At 41.6% G+C, this 12,334-nt stretch overlaps 1 protein-coding gene and 1 long non-coding RNA gene across 4 annotated transcripts in view; one reads left to right on the top strand and one right to left on the bottom strand.

Moving 5' to 3' along the window:
* LOC127189402 (guanine nucleotide-binding protein G(q) subunit alpha) overlaps window positions 1-12,334 on the bottom strand; it is a 225,327-nt gene that overhangs the window by 109,050 nt on the left and 103,943 nt on the right. The gene's annotated exons all lie outside the window — the stretch shown is intronic.
* Window positions 5,810-7,142, top strand: LOC127189403 (uncharacterized). Of its 3 annotated transcripts, none has more exons than XR_007830647.1 (3): window positions 5,810-5,855; window positions 5,888-6,014; window positions 7,006-7,142. It is a non-coding gene; the product is annotated as an uncharacterized LOC127189403 (long non-coding RNA). The 3 variants fall into 3 exon arrangements; XR_007830648.1 differs by lacking the exon at window positions 7,006-7,142 and adding an exon at window positions 6,271-6,370; XR_007830646.1 differs by lacking the exon at window positions 5,810-5,855 and adding an exon at window positions 6,495-6,621 and having other exon boundaries at window positions 5,969-6,014.

Raw genomic sequence — 12,334 nt, 5'->3', positions numbered from 1 at the left:
TTGCTAACTGGGTGTGAGCCTTTATGCTAAGTACTGGCTATTAACTCTTGCTTGATCTTTATCTCTTAAGAGTTTCCCAATAACCCAATAAGGCAAGTATTATTAGTTTTTCTACTTCACTGAAGAAGTGGGGCTTGCCCCAGGTCATTCAGTCATAAATCAATGAGCTGGCTTTAACTTCTGTCTCTAAAAAAGCAATTAAAGACTGAGAAGCAGCAAGCACGTGAGCTGCTATCACAGCCTTACTCTCTACCTGACTTTCACCACTTCTTAACCACAAAGCAGAACCTTACAAGGAAAAAATTCTCCATACAGAGTAATTGAGGGAGGGGGGCAGGGGAGATCAATTACCACAGAATTTTTCACAATATAGTAAATGTTACAAGTCTTTTCAACTAGATTAACTTTTTACATGTGAGCCCAAAAGCTCATATTAAAAGCAGAGGAGACGGCCAGGGATCAACACTGACATTCCAAACAGGCAAGTCCCACAAGCAAGTAGGTAGCTGCAATTACGCAGCACCATGTCACACAGCTCAGGCTTTCTCTAACGAGTGCGGCCTAGTCTGCGCCCTTGTACAAGGGTCTTATACTTCTTGAATACTACATGGCCTGACAATGTAATGGTTTTTATCACTACTGGGTACACATGAAATTAGCATCACAAATGCCATACATAACGGTCTCAGAAACAGCCATGTTAGTGTCCTATATGGTGGGCAGAGCAGGGAAAGACCATCAGTTCCTTTTCACGGGACATGGGACACTGGGACAGAACTGTTAGCTGGCAAGTTCATGTATTCCCACTTACTAGGGCTGCTGCATTATTTTCAAGTTGGGGGACTGGCCAAGTAGGGAAAAGATAAATAGGTATTCTATGTTTCCTTTTTCTCAAATAAAGTTGGAATTTTAGAAGAGGTGACAAAACTATAATACTTTAATAATTTTCACACAGAACTATTATGATTCTGCTCCGTACTTAAAACAGCAACATGGTGAGATTACGATTGGTTCCTCTGCTCTCTTATTGGGTATAGTTAACAGAAATAACCTGCTTTTATTGAGAAGAAGGTAAAAAAAAAAAAGGGTTTAGTTACATCTCACTACAAACAGCACAGGCTCAGTAGGGTGCGGTGGTCTATAGTTATCCCAGTTCTTGGAAGTCAGGGGCACATGGGTTACCACAAGTGTGAGTCTAACCTGGTCTATTTAGTGAGGTTTGGACTAAAAAGAGCTAAATTGGGAAAACTATGCAATAAGCAACAACAAAGGGCATCTGCAATGCCCATTTCCTTCGTTACTCAGATTATTTCCTACTCCAAGTTTAAGGCCTCCAGTGTAATCCCAATGCATTTTTAGTGCATTCTCTGCCAAAGCTTAATTCTGACCCCCCTTCTTCCTTACTCACTTGTCCATCACACCTTTCACCCCCTTGCGCTTTCTTTCCACCAGCCTGTCTATCCATGATAGAAGCAAGTTGACACTGATCCTGCAGCTTACTTCAGCACTCTTTTAGAAGTGCTAGGTTTAAAAAGTAACTGGGCTCTCACTGGCTGTGGCACTCTGGAGAGCAGGCCCCATCTCTCACTGGCTGCAGCACTTGGGAGAGTGGGACCTGCACACAGTAGAGCTGTGGCATGGGTGGGGGTGAGCCGGCCCCAAGGGTATGCTATGGCATTCCTCTGCCTCAAGGACCTCTCTAGCACATCGTGCCAGGTTTGTCACAGGGGGCATCCTGCTTTACTATCTTCTCCTGGAAGTTTTGGCCCAAATATTAATCATGTCAGAGAGATAAAAATATTCTTTCTCTTCATATCTAAAACATCCCATTCCTTTTATGTTTCTATTATGTTCCCACAACATGTGTTTTTTCCTAAGATACTATACAAATTATTGTTAGTATGGAGCCCTCTCTTCATTTGCTCATACACACCTACACAGAAGTACACACAATGGATAGGGCTGCTCTCCGACCTCCCCACTGGCATGTAGTGGGGGCTCAAACACTGCTGGGTGGATGCATTTACGGCATCTGTGTAACTGACACTTTTGTTTAAACTGCTGGCTGACCCTCTTGGTCACAGCCTGGGTATTGTCTAATTATTGTTTGCACTGGGTTTTTGGACAGTAATCAAAGGTGTAGAGTGGACTCGTGCTGTCAAAACTGCTGCTGACAATCAGTTACCAAGAATTCTCTTAAGGGGTATTGTGGGTTTACTGCCAAGTTTTTACACTTCATACCACACATTTTTAAAAAGCCTAGTGAGAATGAGTCATTTTAGGTTTATTTTTTCTTTTTTAGAGTATTGGGGGGGGGGGACACAAAAACTAGAAGAGAACTGCTGTTCAGATCATAGAGTCTTAAACAGAACTAGAAGCCTAGAGGAAGAACCCATACCAAGGGCAGTATGGTCAAAGTTTTGACCCAACAAATGATACTTCCAAGCAACTTATTTAAAGTATAGAAAGGTAGCACTCAAACGAGGGCACAAGGTTTTCCAGAATGTCACTGAAGCACTGCTTATACATTTGACACCAGAAATCATCCAAATGCCAACAGGCTGGTCTGCCTAGACAAGCTGCCAGACCATGGTGAGGCCCACAGAGCTAGTGGATGCAGCCGGATGGCACGACAAGGTGTTCCACATGGGTGTTCATGAAAATGATGTGCTGAGACCCAACGTAGGGTGAGACAGAGACAGTTTCTGTGGTACTTCACACTGCAATGATCCTATCAGTGGGTGACACTTAATGGAAATTCTCCTTCCTCTTTGCCTGTCTGTATTTTAATACATACCAAAAAAAATAAAAATAAAAAAAGGCAACTTTTAAAGTGCCTTTGCATAGGAGATGCCAGGAATGTGATACAGACTTAGAGTGAAATTACCCAAAGACTTAATTCCACACCAGTGAGTCTATTGTTCTTGGCATGAAACTACCATGTGCTGAGTACCTGAGGGAAAAAAACAAAAAACAAATAAACCAATGAGTTCTTAAATTAAGAAGGCAAACATTTCACTTCAGACCTTACAAACCCAAGACACTATTTTACACAAGAACAGTAATGATCAGTACAATAACTTATTTTTTAAAGTGCCTAGAAAAACAAAGTAGCCAGAATATAAGGAGGGACACATCTTTCCCTTCAGAATTCTGTTAGATAAAACACAATTATTATCCTTATCCCTACCTATCTCTTCAGTAAATCACTTAGTCTTTACCCTATTATTTCCACAATTATACCCCCAGCCAGCCAAGCCTCTGCCACAGGTCCAGGAACATCATGCTATGAGGAGGCTAGAGTAATTACAGCAACACTCCCCAAGATGTGGACACCTCACTTCCCAGGCACGCTCACTGCCTGGTACAAGGGAACAAAAGGCTGGGCAGAGTGTTTTTCTAGGTAGGCAGCAGAAGACTAATTGCTCTCAGATTGGGGGTAAAAAAGGAAACCATTCTGTTCGAAGCTTGGTGTGTACATATCTTTTTCCAGGGGTGGATTCATGGGATATCTTGTCCTGGCTGACCTCAAACTTGAGCTCAGGTAATTTTCCTCCTCAGCCTTCTGAGTAGCTAGAACTATCACACTACTCGTGGTTATGATTTGGGTTTTAATATTTCTGCTTCTGGACTGAGTCCTGGGCAACTTGTGGACCAGGAACAGAATAGTTTACGAAAACACTGCTTGCTTCCTCCATTAACTCTTACGTCAACTTGCCCAGTTTTGCTCTCTACCTGCCCCCTCCAAAATAATTACATCAAAGTAGCTACAGCAGTGATTAGCAAACTAAATGAGGATGCCGTGGTTCCGAGCAATAAGGTAAGATGCTATGTTCAAAACTGAATCTGAATAGTACTTGAGTGATAATCTTTGAAAACTATAAAGTTCTCTGAAACTGTCAGGTTTTTTTTAGATTCTCCTCTAGTTCTCTGTGACTGCAGGAGACTCTAAGATCCTCAACGTTTTGGTGCTGACAGAAATGTCAGTAAGTGAAAATATCTCTTTGGCCTAGCAATGTGCTCTCTGAGAGACGTGGACTGCAATCTGCTGACACAGCTCTGAATGGTAGCTGCTCCCAGTAAGCTGCCTATGTAGCCAGGGAACGAAGGAGCATCATCAAACGGCATCCCTTCAGCTTCAGAAACACTGCCTAGGCGGGAACATTCCCTCTGCTAACTGTGTAGGTGACTCCGCTAGCACTTGTTTCTGGCAAGTCCTATGGGGTGTGAAGCCTTTTTCACATCCAATCTGCCTTGGAGTGAGCTGCCTGTGGACAGCTCTGTGCCAGCTACGCTTGTCAGTCTGCTGGCCATTTTGCTCAAGTTCTCTATTCTGCTCTATCTCGGAAGAAGAAGAAAGACAAATGATTAGGGAGCTCCAGGGTCTGTCTTCAAGTGGAGAGGACAGAATGAGAGAAAATAATGAATGCTGTTGTCCTTGTGGTGAATAAGTAGTTAAGAACATGAGTTCTCCCTTCTGAGATGCAGAACATGTCATGTTCCTCAGACCATCTCCCCAGCCAACCTGAGGCTGCAATCCTAGCCCAGAGCTACAGTTCTGATCTCTCTGACCCTCAGCCCAAACAGCCATGGCTTCCGACAGCACCTCAGGAACATCCTTGCTTGCTAGGAAAGTGCCACAACCTCAAAGGCACTGAAGTTACGACCAGGGTCAGAAATTCCTAGCAGAGCTTCTGCTTCTGTTTTTGGGGTGATTGCTTTTGAAGAGGACGGCTGCTCTGTTGTTTGTGACTGTTCTGAAATGCAGTTCTTAAAGAATGATGACTACGAAGATTCCTCAAAATTAGAGCCAGAAATAGCCTCTGCCTCTTAACACTGGCTGCAGTTTCTTCTATCTTTTGGTTCTAGTTTCTTTAAGGGCAAAAGACTGCAGTTGCTATCTGTTCCCTATGTTGCTTAGGGGGTGGGGGTGGGGTGGGGAACCAACTCTTTCTAGGAAGAAAGTTTTCTAAATTCAAGGAATTCAATAAAGTTTTCTGTCCAAGTGTTTTAGCTTTGAATTCTCTGAAGGTCTGCACTCGGACACCACACTCAAGCTAAACACGCTCAGAAGGGAGAGGAAGAAGACAAATGGGCTGTTTCTCTATAAGAAAAAGATGCTACATTCACTAGTGAGAGATGAATGCAGTGATGTCAAAGCCTCGAGTTTTACAAGTTGGCCTTTAATTACCAAGGTCGTCAGCTGCACCTAGTCACATGCCTGGAGATCTTCGCCTGTACCTAGCCACATGACTAGAGGAAAGTGTTCCATTCCTTAGGACATTAGCTCTCCAGATTGCTGTAGCAATTAGATCGCTTCCTGAAGGGCTTGAGGACTCCCATTCCTCAGTGTTCCAGTCAACAGCGGCATACAAAATCCTGGAAGGATAATTTGGAAAGCATTGCTACAGTGCAGCTTCAAACACTGGCCCCATCTACCTTAACCATACACCATTAAAGCAGAATCGGCAGGTGACGTGTGAAAGAGCCTGCTCTTATCTAATCAGAAACACACCTGGCAGATGACATTTAGGTTCTGGCAAGGAAAAGCTTCTTCACTGACCATCCTTGACATCTTGCAAGTAACCTCTGATCCAGAAGTACAGCTGCAAACCAGGATCACACAGCTGTAGGACAGATACTCTCCCACTCACACCAGCTGTAGGAGAGATCTGTCCTACTCACACCAGCTGTAGGAGAGGTTCTGTCCCACTCACACCAGCTGTAGATGTTCTGTCCCACTCACACCAGCTGGAGAGGTTCTGTCCTACCCACACCAGCTGTAGGAGAGATTCTGTCCTACTCACACCAGCTGTAGGAGAGGTTCTGTCCCACTCACACCAGCTGTAGGAGATGTTCTGTCCCACTCACACCAGCTGGAGGAGAGGTTCTGTCCTACCCACACCAGCTGTAGGAGAGATCTGTCCTACTCACACCAGCTGTAGGAGAGGTTCTGTCCCACTCACACCAGCTGTAGGAGATGTTCTGTCCCACTCACACCAGCTGTAGGAGAGGTTCTGTCCTACTCACACCAGCTGTGGGAGAGGTTCTGTCCTACTCGCACCAGCTGTAGGAGAGGTCCTGTCCTACTCACACCAGCTGTGGGAGAAGTTCTGTCCTACTCACACCAGCTGTAGGAGAAGTTCTGTCCTATTCACACCAGCTGTAGAAGAGGTTCTGTCCTACTCACACCAGCTGTAGGAGAGGTTCTGTCCTACTCACACCAGCTGTAGGAGAGGTTCTGTCCTACTCACACTAGCTGTAGGAAAGGTTCTGTCCTACCCACACCAGCTGTAGGAGAGGTTCTGTCCTACTCACACCAGCTGTAGAAGAGGTTCTGTCCTACTCACACCAGCTGTAGGAGAGGTTCTGTCCTACTCATACCAGCTGTAGGAGAGGTTCTGTCCTACTCATACCAGCTTGAGAAGAGGCTCTGTCCTACTCACACCAGCTGTAGGAGAGGTTCTGTCCTACTCACACCAGCTGGAGGAGAGGTTCTGTCCTACCCACACCAGCTGTAGGAGAGATCTGTCCTACTCACACCAGCTGTAGGAGAGGTTCTGTCCCACTCACACCAGCTGTAGGAGATGTTCTGTCCCACTCACACCAGCTGTAGGAGAGGTTCTGTCCTACTCACACCAGCTGTGGGAGAGGTTCTGTCCTACTCGCACCAGCTGTAGGAGAGGTCCTGTCCTACTCACACCAGCTGTGGGAGAAGTTCTGTCCCACTCACACCAGCTGTAGGAGAGGTTCTGTCCTACTCACACCAGCTGTGGGAGAGGTTCTGTCCTACTCGCACCAGCTGTAGGAGAGGTCCTGTCCTACTCACACCAGCTGTGGGAGAAGTTCTGTCCTACTCACACCAGCTGTAGGAGAAGTTCTGTCCTATTCACACCAGCTGTAGAAGAGGTTCTGTCCTACTCACACCAGCTGTAGGAGAGGTTCTGTCCTACTCACACCAGCTGTAGGAGAGGTTCTGTCCTACTCACACTAGCTGTAGGAAAGGTTCTGTCCTACCCACACCAGCTGTAGGAGAGGTTCTGTCCTACTCACACCAGCTGTAGAAGAGGTTCTGTCCTACTCACACCAGCTGTAGGAGAGGTTCTGTCCTACTCATACCAGCTGTAGGAGAGGTTCTGTCCTACTCATACCAGCTTGAGAAGAGGCTCTGTCCTACTCACACCAGCTGTAGGAGAGGTTCTGTCCTACTCACACCAGCTGTAGGAGAGATTTTGTCCCGCTCACTCCTGTTCTCCATTCTTTCTTTTTCCCTAACTAAGCTCTCAAATGTTGAAATCTCTTCCTGGAAAACAGATTGAAAGCTTTAAAACAGGCAAATTTTGATTAGAATCTCTCTCCACCATTTACCAGCACTGCTTCTTAGACAAGCTTATTTACCTGTGAGGTTTGACTTCTTTAATTACAAAACTGATAGAGTAATATTCTGTAATAGACGTTTTGTGCATAAAATAACTGGCTTGCTACTTAGCATAAGACAAACCCTAATAGAGACACTGGCCATCTAACTTTCCCTTTTCCTTGGAGGGACTGGTGAAGAACTTGATCCTCCAATAATGTGGTAGCTATAGGACAACCTGGTCGCTGGAAAGCTAAATCTCAAACCAGAGGCCTTGATACTTGTGTCCGGGCGCATTTAATATCCTGTTTTTCTAAACACAATGCCTCAGTTGGCCTTCTCCTGACAATCTTTGTTTTACTGTGATGTCCAGAAGCAAGTCCCTCAGGGTAAGTATGAAAGAGGAAGTAAGTCTAATGTTGAGAATAAATTAATTCAATAAATGCTGGCATTCAAAGATCATAAAAATCTTATCCGCCAAGGTTTGTTTTGATAGAATTCGGTAGTCTATCAAAGTGCTTGAAACAATATTTTCAAGATTCAAGAAGACTGGTGACACCATTTGCTAATTTGTAAAATAAAGCTGAAGATTCAAAAAAATACTTTTTACAAAACCGTATTAAAAGTTGGAATTTTTAAATGGTGACTATGTGTTTCATAAAAAAAAGCAAAATGCATTTGACTGGCTGATCTACATTCTAACCATTTCTCTCAGAAAGCCGAAGCATGAATTGCTACAGCTTAGGAAATGTCCCAGAGGCTCTTAAATTCTTTTTAAGAAATGGATTCTACTGGATGAAAACAAAGAACCAAACAAAACAAAACAAAACACCACCTCCAATTAGTGGAACACTCACATTCCTATCATCTCATGATTACAACCTGATTTTTGTCTGTAGCTTAACAGCACACACACACACACACACACTACACAACTGCTAGAAACCTGACTTAATCTAGGGATAAAGTTTGGGGGAATCAGATATTTTCAAAAGACACAAAGAAGGACGAGTGCTAGGAAAGCTGAGTGAGATGTCATACATTTTGGAAAAACTCCCAAAAAGTGTATTTGCCTAACTGGAGGACTCCATCTTGCCCACCAGCGACCATGCAGTGTTGGTCTTCATACACGCCATCGGACCACTCAACTGCTTGATTTATTCTCAAAGGAAATAGAAAGAGTCTTCAGTACCACATAAAGTTTTGTGCCCATGGACATTAATAAGGAACACCAGCTAACTGGGGAACATTTTGATGAATTATATGGCTTGTCTATTTCTACATGCCAAACCTAGAGATCAGAAAATACTAATCATGAAACCCTAAATGCTCTTATTCTTCTTTACATTATATATATTCTTAATAACATTGATATACAATAAAACTACAAAGTGGTACAATATTTAGTCACTATGAATATCTTCACAATCTTACTATATAAATATAAACTATACACATTTATAATTTAGCATAATTTCTGTAAATACATAATAGTATAATATAGTAATACACTACTATAGGCATTATATAACTATGCCTCATATGTACATATATATATATATATATGCTCTGTGTATATCTGTTTATTAAAATACAACATATACATATTTGATATTATTGCCCAGGACTTATCATTTCAGCCACACCCTTTTAAAAGTACTTATTAAATGTACTGTTCATGTAACAATCCTATTTCCTAGCTATTACTCTCCATTAGGAGTTTTGAAGGTGAGATGGATTGTCCCTGGGGACTGCCAAAAGCTTTACGAGGCTGTGGGTATCCCGTTTACTTTCAAACTAAGATATCCTAAGCCACTGTCGTAGCATCGTGGTGATGCAGGAGCTTTCTACAGACTCCGTGTGATGATGCCATGGTTCTGAAAGGCTTCTGAAATGGATACTTGTTTACGACTGTTTTGGTGAAGTTTCCATTTTAATTCTAATATATAGACATGGTCCACATGAACAAAAGGAAGCACTGACCGTCACAACAGTTTTAAGAGTCTCAAGAGACGCTAAGATTAAGACGCACCCAGCTGTAGATTCCTCCAGCTTTTGCATGGATTCCAGAGGATGCAGGAAGCATCTGGAACATTGAATTTAAAAAGCATGGCGAGGACAGCTCTGCTCAACTCCTGGGACGTGAAGTCAGGGGAAACAATGGCTAACTGCAAAAGTGAAAACATTCAAAAATGTATTCCATGTCATCCCTTCATCCTCTAGCACAAAATGAATCTCTGTAACAAAAAAAGTACTTATTTGAAATTATCTCATGTTTGGGGCCTTGACTATCTTGAAAAAAAAAGTATTCTAAGTCTATAAAAAGTATTGCTGAATTTGTTCTGTACACTGTGACACATGCTAAGAAGAATATGAGCTCTCAGAAAGAAGTGCATGGCTGGCTGTGCAAGAAGGAAGAGAAGACAGTGGTTCCTGCCCTGAAGGTGGGACTAGCAGAGGTCTAACACATCTAACGATGGTGATTCTCTCACAGAGCGGAAAATAGGTGAAGATCAGAAGAGAATCCAATTCCAGTGTTAATTCTGGAATAACACTGAAAAGTGGAAACAATTCTATGTCCTCCAAGCCTGGACCCCTTAGTAATTCAATATTCCTTATGTTTTCTTTGCCTTTGAAAAAGCACATATGAGCAATTAAACACACTGAATTACTTCCACTTTCCTTATTCAAGCTATAGCTACTGAATTAAATACAAAATTGCTCAATCCTGTTTGAGCTTCCAAGTAAGAGTGCTTTTAGCTCTGAGCCTCTGGAGCAGCTTGCCTTTGTCTGTAAATGTGACATCCTGGGGTCGTTCCAGGAGGACCAGAGTCCAGTACTGATCCTTTCTGTGTACTGCAGTTCTTAGACCCTTGACAACAGACTGAAATAGGCACGCGATGTTTTCTTTTCTCTTTATTACCAAAGTCTCTAATGACTCCATCTTGGCTGGTGTCTCTGTCAACAGAGTATGCTAACCATCGCTCTATCAGTTAATTGTCTATTCCAAAATCTTGTTACCGTAGGCTAGAAATCTTAATAAGTTATCATTTCATCTAATCTAAAAAGATGATCACTGGAATAATTTTCTAGTTATAGAAGAATGGTTCTTTTTTTCAAAGTCAATTTATACTAATTTTACATGAAGAAATTCTTTTTTAAATTTAATTAATTTATTCAGATTACATCTCAATTGTTATCTGAAAAAATTCTTAAGATACCAAATCATACAGATTAAACCAAAACAAACAAATTTGTCTAACTGGTTATTTCTTTGCCTATTTACATGCATAACACATAAAGACTACTTGTCCAGACTTGTGTTTGTTTAGAGGAATTATACTTTACCATGATTTTTCAATTACAATTTGTATCTAAACTACAAAAGCACATATGAGTTATGATGTATCTTAATTCTGCTAAAATAATGCATCTTCATCTTGTTCCCAATTCAGCTGACTACTTTCATTATCAGAAAAACTTTTCTCGCCTTTATTTTTAATTAATTACTTTATTTATTTTTGGTTTTTTTCTAGGCAGGGTTTCTCTGTGTGGCCCTGGCTGTCCTGGAACTCACTCTGTAGACCAGGCTAGCCTTGAACTCACAGAGATATGCCTGCCTTTGCCTCTCAAGTACTGGGACGGAAGGTGTGCACCACTACTGCTCATCCCTCCTTTTCTTCTTTTTTTTCCCTCTTCTCTTCTTTTTAAACATCTCCTTTACATAAAAATCATCTCTACATTTTTTTAACAGTCATCTGGTCTCACTAATTTACCTGTGCAATTCTACAATTACTTCAGCAACAAAACTGACATTTGAAACAGGAAAAAAAATAAACAGAAATGTTGGAAAATTATAAAGTCAATGAATAATGAAAACCATGGCATAAAACATCACCAATAGACTTGACCAAACAGAAGAGAGAACATCAGCCGTGGAAGATGAGGTCAAGGAGACACGGCATTCAAGCATTAACAAGGAAAAACAATAGGCAAGACCACCACACTCAATAACTCTGGGAAATGATTAAGAAACCAAACCCAAGAAATATCTGAGACTAAAACACACACACACACACATACACATCTAAAACCTAAATTTATTCAATGAAACTACAGCAGAAAACTTGTGAAATCTAGGGAAAGAAACTGACATCTAAGCATAGGAGGCATTTTGAATTCAGAAGATATGATCATAGAAGGCTGTTTCCACAACACTGAAGATGTCCAAAATATAAAACTAAGAGGTATAAGAGGAAAAGCACCACATACAAAAGCAATAGTAAAATAACAAAAGATCACTTGACAGAAACCCTAAAAAACTAAGCACAGACGGATCTATTTGCCACTCTGAAAACTACCAAGCAAGTCTGCTCTGTACAGCAAAGTGACTGTTTAAAACTGATGAGCACGTTTAAAGACAAGCACAAACTAAAGCAAGTTATGAGTACCCAGTCAGCAGCACTGCAGAAGATACTTAAGTTCTAGATACAGAGGATAAGGAAAGACTAAATCAGAGATCACAGAGATTATATATGCACAGGGGAGCGCTAGGAAGGAATGCCCCATGTATAACAATGTAAACCAGTAAACACCTAAAAAGATTAAGGAAGAAAAAAGGGAAGCAAAAAGACAAAGCAATAGTTTAACCTACCAGAAAAACAACCTACAAAACTACAGGTATTAGCAAACTTCACCTCATAATTATAAATGATCTTAACTTTAACTCCAAGATGTAGATTTGGTGGCTGTATTGAAACATAAAAATTAAACTATTTATTGTCTCCAAAAACACACCTCAATGGTAAAGACACTGATACAAATAATGAAAGGCTAGAAATTAACAAGCAAAAGAAGCTGGATTTGTTTAGTCTTGTAGAATTCTCCAGGAATCCTGGTCCTGGGCTTTCAGATAAATGATACAGTAGACTTCAGATCAAAATTAGTCAAGAGTTGCAACAATAGAAAGCCATTACA

This window comes from Acomys russatus, chromosome 5 (genome assembly GCF_903995435.1).
Source record: "Acomys russatus chromosome 5, mAcoRus1.1, whole genome shotgun sequence".
NCBI lineage: Eukaryota > Metazoa > Chordata > Mammalia > Rodentia > Muridae > Acomys > Acomys russatus.
The sequence above is the reverse complement of the archived record's forward strand: the minus strand, read 5'-3'. Positions and strand labels throughout refer to the sequence as shown.